Source organism: Myotis nattereri (genome assembly GCF_964212035.1).
Source record: "Myotis nattereri genome assembly, chromosome: 12".
NCBI classification, from domain to species: domain Eukaryota; kingdom Metazoa; phylum Chordata; class Mammalia; order Chiroptera; family Vespertilionidae; genus Myotis; species Myotis nattereri.
Window position 1 is genome coordinate 67704987 of NC_138087.1, and position 14217 is coordinate 67719203.

The window sequence follows — 14217 nt, forward strand, 5'->3', positions numbered from 1 at the left end:
ACAAAGAAAAAAAGGAGAAGTTGGGAGCTTCAGTTGCCCGCCAGTCTGAAAACGGCCCTCAGCCCCTCACCCAGACTGGCCAGGCACCCCAGTGGGGACCCCCACCCTGAAGCAACAAGATGGCACCTAATTTGCATACTGAAGGCAGGTGGCAGCGAGCAAGGCTGTCCTTGGTCCAGGACCGGATCCGTGACCTGGCTGGCGGGGGGCAGCACTTGAGGCTGTCCCCGGTCTGGGACCCGGGTCCATGACCTGGCAGGTGGGGGGCAGCGCTTGAGGCTGTCCACGGGACCAAGACACGGATCTGTGACCCTGGCGGGAGCGGGGCAGTGCTTGAGGCTGTCCGCAGTCCCGGGACCCGGACCCGTGAACCTTCCTGGCGGGGCAGCAGCTCGCACAGGGGCGGATCGGCCGGGGCTGGGCAGGGCAGGATGCCTGGCTTCCACCCAGCCCCAGTCACTCTGGGCAGGTGAGCAGCGCAGAGAGCCTCTGGACAGGGGAGGCAGGCCTGCGGAGGGCGGCCTATACTCCCCACATGGCGGTGGTGACAGCTGTGAGCGCGCCAAGCAGGAGCCTGCAGGCTGAGCTGAAGTAGCCCCTGCAGGCCATCAGCACCCAGGAGTGGCTGCGCAAGATCCGCCTCCTGGCCCAGAAGGTGCAGGATCGCAGGGACAGCCACCGTGGTGGGCCACACTGACGTCCTCCTGGCTGCACCACGGGGGTTTGTGGATCTGCAAAGCCAGAGGCCTCTGGTGTGCACATCCCCCCCTGGCGTGCGAACATCCCCCAGCACACTGTCACCCTCCCGTGCCTGCAACAGTTGCAAACCAAGGCGTGCACAAGTTTCCCCACCCACTCCACGGCACTTCCATCAACCCAGCATGCCTAACACCCCCACAGGATGTGCACACATCCCCTCTGATGTGCTCACGTCCTTTGGAGAGTGTCTGGGTGTTCTGGGTGCTGAGGGCGGGCGCCTGTGAGATGACAGTGAGAGGGCGGAGTGGTGATGCCCTGTTCCCATGGAGGCCAGTGCAGCTATGAGATCACCTCTAGGGGGTTAATGCAGGTGCTGAGGTGGGAGCAGATGCAGACTGACACACCTGGTGGGCGCGGGCGGCCCTCGCTGAGGTGCCTTCGGTCAGCGTTCAAGATCAAGAACCCAGAGGCGGAGAGGAATTCCGTACTCTCAGTGAAACAGTGGGATAGCTGAGACGACTGTAGAGGAGGAATATGCACTTTGGGTGCCAGCACCCATGAGCAAAGGCTGCCCTGACTGAGCCTCACTTGCTTGGGGCCTAGTGCACTCCTGCCAGGCAGCGGGTGACAGGACGTGCTTTTCCAAATTAATGAGAGAAAACGTTGATTCTCCTGCTGCCCACGAAGGTGGAAAGTGAAGTGGGGAGACATGTGGGGAGTGAGCGAGGTTCCCTGTCTAGGGGTTCCAAATCTGCTGTTGGTTTCTTTCACCGCTGACTAGAGATATACAGGGTGTCCCCCCAAAATGTATACACACTTTGAATACCTACTAATTCCAATGGTTTTAAGCATAAGAAAGAAACAACAATGGAGCTGTTATCTGTTAAAAGTGTGGGCACAAACAGGTAGTTGGACATTCCCTGAGGGGGTCTCAGATTGCAGAGGGTGAAGGCCAGACTGAGGGGCCCTTTCCCCCCCACCCCTACCCCAGTGCATGAATTTCGTGCACTGGGCTACTAGTTAATAAATAACAATATAAAAATGAGCTCTGTGTTTTGCATATTCACAACTGTCAACCTACTTTTCCCACACCTTGTATATTACTTTGTAAAACCATGCCTCTGTTCAAAACTGTTATGATTTCCCATCTTACTCAGAATGGGGTAGTCCTTACTATAATCCCAAGACCCTTATCTCCTAATACTTTCCCCTAGTTCAGTATATTCTTCCTTGCTGCACCTTAAACTCAGACATGCCTTCACCTCAGGCCCTCTGCCTGGAACGCTCCCTCATTATTCTGGGGTTTTTTTTGTGTGTTTTTTTACTTAGAAGTAGTCTTCTCAGTGAGGCCTCCCTGATCATCTGATCTAAATTATAGAGCTCCCCCCCCCCCAAATTTTAAACACAATTACTCCTTCCTTGATTTATTTTTTCCTTAACATTTATAACTATATAGCATAGCATATATTTTACTTATTTTTCTTTATTGTCTTTCTCCCCACAAGAATGTAAGCTTCCATGAGTTCAGGATTTCTGTCCGTTTTGTTCACAGCTGTAATTCCAATGTCTAGAAAAATAACTGGCATATAGAAAGCATTCAATCACATGAACAAATAAAAAAAAAATGACTGATGACTTTGGAAACTGTCCTCAGGTTTTTAATTCATCTGTTTTTTTATAATCTAACTGGAACAAAGGAGAACATGAGAATTAACACTAGATGGCGCAATAGTACAAAGAAAGTAAGCTTAATCAACCTATCCTGTCCTCACCGAATGGCTTCAAAAAAGTCTAAAGCGTTGCCTCCCCCTCCCCAGGCTTTTGATGTTCTGCTTGTTGTACAACTCAAGCTTCACTAATTTATGCCCATGTGTATAAATGTTATTCTGCCCTGCCAACTATTTCAGCTCTGCAGTATGCCAGTACGTTACCAAATTCTGCCTCCCATCCTTTGAAACCCCCAACCTATCTTCAACTGAAGTCACCAATACACTAAAGCCCTCAAGTTTCCAGATCTGTGGTGAGAAAGAATCTGTCCCATCTGGGTTGCACCATTAGAGGCAGTTACAGATTTTACTTCCAACATCCTCTCTTCCTAAAACCCGTACTGGACCCATGGGCTATAAGGTTTGGGGACATATTTGAATGGCCCCATGGAGTTTTAAGAACCACCATTTTCCTGCATCATTAACGGCTCTCTTACTGGGCCAAGTTAAAGGCATCTTGATTGCTCACTTCCTAAGGACTGGTTATTCCAGAAGATGACTGACTCAGTGCTCATGCCAAGAAGCTCCTATCACTAATCTGCCCTGATAGTTCATGTTAGGCTAGGCGGGGACCAACTGGTCCCAGTTTGCCAGGCACTTTCCCAGTTTTAGCAAAGGAAGTCTTAGGTTCCAGGAAATCTTAGTCCAGGGCAAACCAGGGCAGTTGGTAACTCTACATTTAGCCCAGATCTATCTGAACTGTGTCCCATAGTATAAAATTGTTAACACATGTACAGATTTTTCTTCTTTCCTCCCATTCCATATGTTGTCAGTCACCAAGTCTGTCAATTCTAACTCCTTTGTGGCAAGCATATTCATTTTCTCCTCTACATTCTCACAGTACAAGTTAGTGTAAAATTACTGTAACAAAGAAAGAAAGAAAGAAAGAAAGAAAGAAAGAAAGAAAGAAAGAAAAGAAAGAAAAGAAAAGAAAAGAAAAGAAAAGGAAAGGAAAGGAAAGGAAAGGAAAGGAAAGGAAAGGAAAGAAAAGAAAAGAAAAGAAAAGAAAAGAAAAGAAAAGAAAAGAAAAGAAAAGAAAAAGACAAGACCACTGCAGAGTCAGAGCCTTCAGGAATGAAGCTTGGATCACACCACCTGGTATAGGTGCTGGCTCAGTGCAAAGGAAACATGAAATGAGTAGAGGAAGAAGGAAGTGACAAATATCAACTACAGGGTCATGACTAGATAGGAAAAAGGTCTATATCTAAACATTAGTTTTTTCTTTGCTTAATGTATATGTGTGTGTTTATGTATTTTTATATATATTAACGTTTTCTTCTTCTTCTTTCCCATTATAATTTTACAAATTAATGGAAGGGGTTAACTTTAAAATTTCATCTTTAGGTTACTGAATATTCAAGAGGGACTCTAACTGAAATTGAGGAGTAACTACTAACATCATCTAGAGCAGCGGTTCTCAACCTGTGGGTCGCGACCTCTTTGGGGGTCAAACAACCCTTTCATAGGGGTCGCCTAAGACCATCGGAAAACACATATATAATTATATATTGTTTTTGTGATTAATCACTATGCTATAATTATATTCAATTTGTAACAATGAAATTGGGGGTCACCACAACATGAGGAACTGTATTAAAGGGTCACGGCATTAGGAAGGTTGAGAACCACTAATCTAGAGATTAATGTTAATGACAATTGGGACCTTTTCTTTCTTTTTTTTTTCAATCCTCATCCAAGGACATGCTTTTCATTGATTTTTTTTTAGAGGAAGGAATGGAGGGAGGGAGGGAGGGAGGGAGGGAGGGAGGGAGGGAAGTGAAACATCAATCCATTGCCCCCTGCATGCACGTGCCCCAATTGGGGATTGAACCTGCAACCTGGGTATGTGCCCTGAATCAAACCTCAGAGTATGGAACAAAACTCCAACCAACTAAGCCACACCAGTCAGGGTTGGGACCTTTTATTTTGCAGCGTGGGGGAGGTGAGAGTGCCTATTTATACAAAGGATAATTATATCTTGTTAAAGAAAAGCTGAAATTTGTTATTGATGTATGGGAAGTTGAAATAGATGTAGAAAGTTGTGTATGGATATTGAGTAGGCAAAGTGATGAGCTGTTTCAGTTATTAAACCATTTTTCTTTTGGTCCAAACCCATACTTTTATATTCTGTTTTGTGATGCTAGAGCAGACTTTGAGAACTATATTTCAACTTTGCCAGTGGACTTCCTGTTTAATTCTGCAAGGCTAATGAGAGAGAAAAAAGACATTTCTTTCCTGACTATTATCAATGATAATGTTCAGCTTTTGAGGGAAGGAGGAGCATTCCTAGAGTCAGCCTCATCATACCTAATCAAAGATATCAGCAATAGTTCAGCAGTAGCCCCTCCTCAGAGGTCTGAGGGGCCTCTCCTTCAAGCTTTTTTTGTCTCCCCTAAGCTAGGAGTGGTAGCTTCATCCTATAGTTCCTATCTCTGGGTTAGCTCACTATCCCCTTTTTTGCTTTTTCAGTTCTCCAAAACCGCATAACCAATTCTTTACATTAAATTCTCTCTGTTGAAAGACCTAATGTGTTTTTTTGTTGTTCTGAGTGTATCCTGACTGAGACAGCTTGCCAACTCCCTTCAGTACTAGCTAAAAACAAAGAAATATGGAATAAATGATAGAAGAGGGTTGGGGGGCAGAGATGAATGCGTGGGGCAGATGACTTTTAGGGCAGTGAAATAGTTTTTATGATATTATGATAGATACATATCATATCTCCTCAAATCCATTCTTTGCCCTTTCATTGCTCTGCTCTGTACTATATTAACTGATCTTTCTATTGTCTCCATAGAATTACCTCTATTAACTGGCTCACTATCAGCTGCTTTCTGAAAGGTGGGAGAACCAGGAAGGGAAGGAATAAACCAGGATATTTCTCTCCCTCTCTATTCTAGGGAATTCTTTGGTAGTGACTAACTCCTTAGGGGCCATAGCTCCCACTAGAATTCCTAGCCTCCAACAGATGACCCCAGCTCTGGGATTCAGTAACACAGCCTTCTTATCTTTGTCTTTCCAGGTTACAAGCAGTGGCTCTTCTGCTGTTACTAATATCTGGGTTGCTTTACTTTCTCAATAAGCACTCAGTTCTTCTATCACCTGGTAACCACTTCCCTGAATTACATTTTCTCTATTGCAAACACTAGAAGCAGTTGCTATTTTCCCGGTTGTCCCTGACTATCAAAACAGATGACAGCTAATCCCTCTCTATGTGCATTGTAATATTAGTTCAATATTCTGCAACTCTCCCACTTCTGGAACTGTTTATACAAATATACCTACACACCTACAGAATGAGGGTTGTACAGGTTATTCAAAGCCAAAAATGAGAAACAAACCCAAGTCAGTCTCTATAGGGAACTGGTTAAATAAACATTGGAACATCAACAGAGCTGTAAAAAAGAACAAGGAAATTCTCTATGCTCTAATAATTATTCACTGAAAAAAAACAAAGCATAGAATAGTATAAATAGTATGTGATCTCTCATGTAGGAAGTAGAAGAAAGAACATGTGTGTTTTTGCATTAAAAAAGACACACAAGAAACTGATCATAGCGGTTACTAATAAGGGCAGGACAAAGGAGAACAAGGTAGACGGAGACAGGATAGAGAATTCTCAATATAGGCTCTATATTGTTTTGGGTTTGAGCCACATAGATGCATAATCTATTAAAAAAGTAATAGAAATTATAATGATGCATATAAAGAAAAAATTGCAACCTAGTCACTAATTGCAAAACAAAATCAATACCAATACACACATAAAATTGTAGGAAAAACAAAAGATGAGAAAAGAATACACTCTTTATGACTTCAACTAAATTCTAGAAAAGGTGAAACTATGGTGATAATAAAAAGATCAGTTGTAGTCAGGGTTAGGGGGCAGAGATGAATGCGTGGGGCAGATGACTTTTAGGGCAGTGAAATAGTTTGTATGATATTATGATAGATACATGTTATTATGTATTTGTCCAAACCCACAGAACTACATCAAGAGTGAACCCTTTGGGTGATTACGATGTGTCCATGTAGGTTTGTCTGTAGTAAAAACATACCACTCTGGTGGGGAATGGTCGTAATGGAGGAGTCAGTTGCTATGATACGCGCTGACCACCAGGGAGCAGACGCTCAATGCAGGAACTGCCCCTTGGTGGTCAGTGTGCTCCCACAAGAAGAGCGTTGCTCAGCCATGCGTGTGGGCAGGGAGTACATGGGAAATCTTTGTACGTTCCTCTCAATTTTATTGTAAACCTAAAACTGCTCTAAAATTTTTTTCTTAAAAAAAAAGTGACCCCTGGCCAGTAGAGCTCAATGGGTAAAGCATCAGCCCACACACTTGGGTCTTGGGTTCGATTCCCAGTCAAGGGCATGTACCTGGGTTGCAGGTTCCATACCTGGCCCCCAGTCGGGCCCGTGCATGAGGCAACCAATTGATGTCTCTCTCACATGGATGTTTCTGTCTCTCTCCCTCCCTCCCTGCTTCCCTTCCACTCTCTAAAAATCAATGGGAGAAAAAAAATACTCAGGTGAGGATTAAACAAAAAAAAAATTATATAAAAAGGTGAAAGACGAGAGGACAAGAGAAAGAGAGCAAATATACAGAGGGCTATATTCATCATTTACACAACTGGTCAAGAAACCATAGTGTATATTTTAACTGCCCTCTCTACCCATTCAAGTTTTAGTTGCCTTTGGCTAGTTTCAGTCAGGTCAGGTTCTTTGCCTGGCCAACTGACACAAACTGATTCCTGAGGTGTCCAAGCCTGCCTTGTTTTTTGTTAAACTTAATAATTGGACATGTAAAAGGAACTGCCTGAATTTCTTTTTACATCCTTATAATGAAAGAAATTTTCAAATTTAAATTTATTAGGTGTAGATAGGCATTCTTCTTAAAAATAGCAATTATATTTGGAAATGTTAAAAGGTTGGTTATTAATAATTTGTATACTCAATAGGGGGGATAAATTCAATGATGGTCCTTTTTATAAAAATATCAGAGATACCCAGGAGAGGAAGGTAGGTAATTTTTATGCAAAAGAACTTTGAGGAGAAAAAACAAGCTTAGATGTGGGACAATGTGGTGATCAGGGGAATAAGCACCAAGCACTATGAAGTAGACGAGAGGTAGGTAAAAGTTATAAAAGGATGTCAAGAACAAAATGCACCAATTTACAAACTGCCTAGCATCACTTCAGGATTTAGAAAACATCATCTTGCCGAAACCGGTTTGGCTCAGTGGATAGAGCGTCAGCCTGCGGACTGAGAGGTCCCGGGTTTGATTCCGGTCAAGGGCATGTACCTGGGTTGCGGGCACATCCCCAGTAGGAGGTGTGCAGGAGGCAGCTGGTCGATGTTTCTTTCTCATCGATGTTTCTAACTCTCTCTATCTCTCTCCCTTCCTCTCTGTGAAAAATCAATAAAATATATTTTCAAAAAAAAAAAAAAAACATCATCTTTTGCTCTTGCTTCTACACTTCACTCCTTGCTCTCTGGTTAGCACTGCAATCCATCTGCGCCTAAATTAAGAATTACATGAAGGAACCTGAGAGAAGGCTTCTTTTGAACATAAACTCCACTGAATACCATCACCTTTCTTGCAGCCACAAAATTGTGCATACCCAATATTCCTCCTGGTACTATTGAGGCAAAACATAGCTTTCTGTCACTTGGGAAGGTTTAGAATTCTCAGAAAAGTTTTGTGATGATTTCATCACCTGAATAAATTAGACCTAAAAATGACTCAATAACCACATACAGAGCATATACTGATTAGCTTTACTCTAGGGGGCAAAAAAAAAATCACCGACACAATCAAACACTTTTATGAAATACTGTATTGTCAGTCTATATAAACATGGTAGCATTTACATTTTAAAAAATAACCTATATAATAAAAGCCTAAGTGACTGTTAAGGCAGAACGACCAGTTACTATGATACACGCTGACCACCAGGGACAGACGCTCAATGCAGGAACTGCCCCTTCGTGGTCAGTGTGCTCCCACAGGAAGAGCGTTGCTCAGCCAGAAGCTGAGCTCACGGCTGGTGAGCGCAGTGGCGGTGGCTGAGGAGCAGCAAGCTGAGTGGTAAGGAGCAGCAAGCAGGCGGGCAGTAAGGAGCGAAGGGTCCTGTACTGTGAGAGGGATGTCCGACTGCGGGGAGCAGGCCTAAGCCGACAGTCAGACATCCTCCAAGGGATCCCAGACTGTGAGAGGGTGCAGGCGGGTCTGAGGGACCCCCTCCCCCCCACCCCTACGCAGTGCACGAATTTCATGTATTGGGCCTCAAGTTCCACTATATTGAATTACAATCACTTTGTTGAATGCTAATCATAATTTAACTTTATTACTTTTTGAGGAAATTTGTATAAAATCAGTTTAATTTTATAAAATGCAAATTATAGCAAAGACTCCTAGACATGATTTAGTGTATAGTCTTACTCTTTTCCTCTAAGTCTATGTAGATTTACTTAATAAATAATAAAAATAGAACTGAACACAGCAATAGTTCTTAAACTTCTTTTCTTCTAGTAGAAAAAGTTTATATTTTTGTATTATCAAGAAACCAATGTTTACAGGAGATAAAACATCACTTTTATATTTCAAAGAAAAAAGTAAAAGTGAAAGGAAAAAAATTATTTCTTTAATTCCTATATATGTTTTGACTTTTAGTAACCACACCCCTATGTTCAGTACTAATTTTAAAATCTTATATTTAGACCATTTTAACTTTTCAGGGGATGTGGATTCTATCAGGAATAAACTTTTTTAATTTATCTTTAGTTCAATTCCAGTGTTTATCATTAAAAATATCACAGAGGACTTAGAGACATAAAAGAAGACTTGAGTAAATGAAGAGATATATCCTATTTGTGGATTAGAAAACTGCCCTTCAACCATCCACGTAATACCAACTTCTGCAAGAGGTCAAGTTCCTTACCTGTCATGAAATACCCAGGATCTCTTGGTTCCCTCAACTAGTCAGCTAATATCTTTGAAATTTCTCTTTCAATCTGAGCCTCTCTATCCTTCCACATACAATGTTGGAAAGTATATTTTTTAGTGCCCTGAGAATAATAACCTGTTGAATAGAGAATCCCTCCTCCAACATACTTCCCCTTTATTCATTTGTATAACTTTGACAAAAATAGTAGAATATGGTAAACACTAGATGGAGCAACATTCAAGGAGAGTAATCTTCCCTAATCAAGAACTTACTTTCAGTATATATTACAAAAAAATCATGTCTAGAAAAATAATCACACAGAATTTCAGGTCACCTGTACACATCTGTCAGGGAAGAATAAATGGCTTTGAATATCTCAGAGATGCAGATATGAGAAAACAAGCAGGACAAAGATTTGGATACATCATAGTCATATGTGATACTATAAGCTGGATTGTATACCCTCTAAAATTCATAAGTTAAAGTCCTAAAGCCTAGTACCTCAGAATGTGACTGTATTTGGAGATAGGGTCTTTAAAGAGGTATTTAAGTTTAAATGAGGTCATTAGAGTGGTTCCCTAATCAAATATGACTGGTGTCCTTATAAGAGGACATTTGGACACATAAAGAGATACAGCAAGAAGATAGCCACTTACAAGTCAACGAGTGAGGCCGGGAATAGATCCTTCTTCGGGCCCCTTACATGAAACCAACTCTGCTGAACCTTGCTTGATCTTGGGCTTCTCAACTCCAGAACTGTAAGAAAAATAAATTTCTATTGTTTGGGCCATCCAGTCTGTGGTACTTTGATATATAAGCCCTAGCAAACCAATACATGTGAAAAGGAATAGTAGAACATAAGTTCCATGAGGGCAGGAATTTTTGTCTTTTTTGTTCATTTCTGTATCTCAAGCACCTAGAACAATGCCTGACATATAGTAGGTGTTCAATAAATACTTGCTGAGTCAACTAATAAATAAAGCAAATTAATAAAATTCTTCCCTTAGATGACTCTATTAAATACCACCAATGTTTCAGTAATGCTTTTTTTGTTTTCATAACACCTGAGAACCTGGGCTCTGACCAAGTGCTGTGGTGTAATTCATCTGCCACCACAGCCCAAATCTATAAAATCCTCTGGTGAAACTCCTGTTATGATTCAATTCCTGGAGTAACTTCCTTATGGGAACAACTAAGAAGACAAAAAAGCTGCTGTAATACAATAAATGTAAATTAGTCCACATAGAGAAACAGATCAAAATTATTAGTCCCATCCTGGGGAAAATACCATACACAGATGTAACTTGCTGGTATTGCTGTTCCCTCAAAAGTATCTGGTTAGCTGATTTCACTAAAGATATTAAGAACAGCCTAACCCAACCATAAAATTATTTTCATTGCTACTTCATAACTGTAATGTTGCTACTGTAAAAAAAGAAGAAGAAGAAGAACAGCCTAGATTTACAATTTAAAGAAAAAAAAAATAAAGGGTTTCCTGTTGTTCTTATTAAAGCATTTCTTGTGTGGACACAGGAAAAAAGACTAATTAAATTTCCTTCTGACTTACTCAATTATGGATTCATGGTGCATGTCTGTTTTCAAATTGATTTCCATGTCTTAATGTCATCACTATCACCATCAATCAATATTTAATTTGGTATCTTGAATATGCTAGGGTAATGACATCAAAATAAAACACAAAAGAAATATGGAATATATAAAGTACTCTGATTTTAACTTATATGCAAACAGCCTTTAAATAACAGCTAAAGAAAAAATCACCATAATTATACTAGGTCTGTAGAGGTTATAAGTAATTCTCTCTTCAAATTATTTGTAATTTTATGCTCTGTTTCTAAAGCATAAAGTTTTCAAAATTCATTCTAACTTCTAATAATTACAAGAAGAAATTTTAAGGTTAGAAGTTCCCCCCCCAAGGGAGAGGATGATACGCTAACATTTATTTTTAAAGTATGTTTAATAAATACATTTATATAGAATATACATGAGAAAGCCAGAATCCACCAGTTTCATGGGCAAGTGGAAGTCAGCATTTTGAAATCAAAATCTGGAAATTCTCATCCATTCTGAAAGTAATTGAAAAATCACGTCAAAACTTTTTTTCAGTGTTGAGCCTGGGATCAGCTCCCACATTGATGCAATCTAAAACTAGAGCCAACAGAGGTTTACCAAAGTCTTTGCCCCAAAGGGAGAGGCTTCTTTTCAAATTCTCCAGAAATGATGCTATCGGGCTTGCGTAGAGGCCTGAGCCAAGGTAGCAGGTAGGAGGAATACAAACATGAAATTCATTTTGAAGTATTTTCCTTTCCAGCAAAAATAAAAGTTAAGTACTTCTTTTTTTCACAATATGCAATTTGCAGCCAAGCTCTCCTCTACTACAGTTTGCTTCTCTTTCTTGGGAACCACAGCATAAACAGGAAGTTCATGCCTCTGGGCTTTTCCATGGCAAATGGGGAAAAAAAAAAAAATGAAGCTGCAGACTTTCTCAAGGATGATTTAGAAAAGAAAGGCAATTAAATCACTACACTGCCCTCTTTATCTTATCCAGCAGGCTGATAAACCAAGGGATGATACAAGCTGTACTTCACCCTCATGAATATAAAGGCACTTGTATCTAAAGTTAAGGAAGTGACTGGAAGTCACCTGGGGAGCTCTGCATTAGGCTTTTATCACATACTAGTAGTCAGGTCTGCACCCCAGAGCAATGGCGATCAGCTGCTCTCGACACCTGTCACAATTGTGTGTGCTCGTTTCCCCTGGACAGCCACTGGGCTCCAGAGCTAAAACCAGAGAGTCCACCGTTTCACATGACCCAAACTCCACAAAGTGTTAGGAATTAAACAGCCACATACTGACTGCCGGGGTTAGGAATTATACAGCCAAATACTGACTGCCGGGTTAGGTATTATACAGCCAAATACTGACTGCCGGGGTTCTTGTCCCAGCATCAAGAAGGGTTCAGGAATCTGGACAAGGCCGGGCGTAGATTAAAGAGTCCAGTGACTAATAAAGAGTCCGGAGACGAGATATAATTTCGAAAGGCATTTGGGGGTCAGAGGAGCTTAGCTAAAGGAGCTTAGTTCTAAGGTCTTAAAGTCTAAGGTCTTAGGTTCTCCTTGTCCCCAGGACCCCATGCTTTTTATCAACACAAATTGCCTTGAGGAGAGGCAGTGAGATACACTTCAAAGGGTCAGGGTTTGGTACAGAGTCCATTGTCAGATTGGGGGAATTAGCCTAGGCTGTTCAGGTGTTTGGCCAGCAGGAGGCAATAACATGTAGATTAAGATGCCCTTTAACTGTCTGGCAGCCACAATCAGTTTCCTATTCAGGTTTGGGGAAATGCCTTCAGCCATTCCCAACAGGTGACTACATGTGTGACTCAACCCCGTTGAGTCCCCAAGTTTCATCAACCTTTTGATGAAACTCTTGAAATTATGACATGCTGGAACTGGTCTCTGGCAACTGACCACAAGGACGAAGGAAGGAAGGAAGGAAGGAAGGAAGGAAGGAAGGAAGGAAGGAAGGAAGGAAGGAAGGAAGGAAGGAAATCCTCACAAGGGAGATCTCCGCGGCGATGGAACAGCTGTGCACCTGGATTGCCGTGGTAATTACACAAGTCGGTGCAGGAGATAAGATGGTGTAGGACTGTCCATACACATTATGCCACTGCCAGTTTCCTGGCTTCCGTGTAAACTACTTGATGTAACTATGGGCGGGGGGGCGGGGGGGGGGGAACCATGTGGGGAAACACACAGGATCTCTCTGCAACGTCCGGTGAATCGATATTCATTTCAAACTAAAAGGTCTTTAAAAGCGCACCTCGCGAGGTACATCCACATGGCACTTTGAACAACCGGCATTAGGACGGCTCAGGGAGGATGAGACACAGCCTGGTTTCCCCATGTGAGGCTTCAGCCACAGCCCCGCAGGCGGCCCGCGCTGGGGAATAACGCGCACCCGCTGCCCGCCGGCCTGGGAGAGCCTCTCCGGCCTCCCGCCCCGCGCGTCCCCGCCCCAAGGCGGGCACCTTCCCACCGGGCAGGGCAGGTCTCCATGCCACCTCCTGCCCCGGCTCCCCTCGCCCCCTAACTGCAGGAGGTGCCACTGCTGTTCTCTAAGTGCCTCGTTCGCAGCACCGCGTTCTTCGCCGCGGGCAATGGCTCGGTTAGTTTGTTCAACAAATGAACCCGTTTGTCCACAGGCTATAAACGCCGAGAGGACGGCGTCCGGGCTGTGCCTTGCCCGCGGGACCCACCACCGGGCACGCCGCCGGCAGACGGCAGGTGCTCTCCCAGGACGCCACGCACCTCACTCGAGCTCACTTCCAGGACCGGAGGGTGGTCGCGTCGGTTCCTTCCCCTCACAACCTCGGTCCTACAGACCAGGGGTGGCCTCGGCGCCCTCGCTTTGCCCACCGGGTGCCCCTCCGCGTCCTCCCCTCCACTCGGACCCACCCGTCCAGGGAAGGCGCCATTTTCTTCTCTCATTCGTCGGCCCAGAAGAGTGCCTTTTTCTTATTCGCACCTTTTCCTCAGGCCATCCCGTCAGCCCCCTCCCCAATAGCTTCAGACCCGGCCGCAAGCTTTGTGATAGCCTCGCCCCGGCTTCCGCCTTTCGGGGGATGCCCCTAGGCCCGACCCCCGGCCCGGGGGACGCCTCACCCCGCCGGCCACGCCCCTCAGCTCAGGGGCCCGGCGGGTAGCGCCCACCCACCGTCTGCACGAGAAGGGCGGTTGGGCGGAGCTGGGGGGGGCGTGTCCTCCTCGGAACTTGGCGTTGATTGGCCC

General features: G+C 43.5%; 1 long non-coding RNA gene across 2 annotated transcripts in view; it reads right to left on the reverse strand.

Annotated features, from left to right (window-relative positions):
- The window catches only part of LOC308527942, an 81426-nt gene extending 67311 nt beyond the window's left edge, over positions 1-14115 (reverse strand). The window contains exons 1-2 of one of the 2 annotated variants that reach the window (XR_013996660.1): positions 13885-14115; positions 10066-10165 (exon numbers count right to left, since the gene is read on the reverse strand). This is a non-coding gene — a long non-coding RNA (uncharacterized lncRNA). Of the gene's footprint in view, positions 1-10065; positions 10166-13737 lie in introns of both variants that reach the window. The other variant, XR_013996661.1, reaches the window with a different exon arrangement.
- Between the last annotated feature and the right edge of the window lie 102 nt (positions 14116-14217).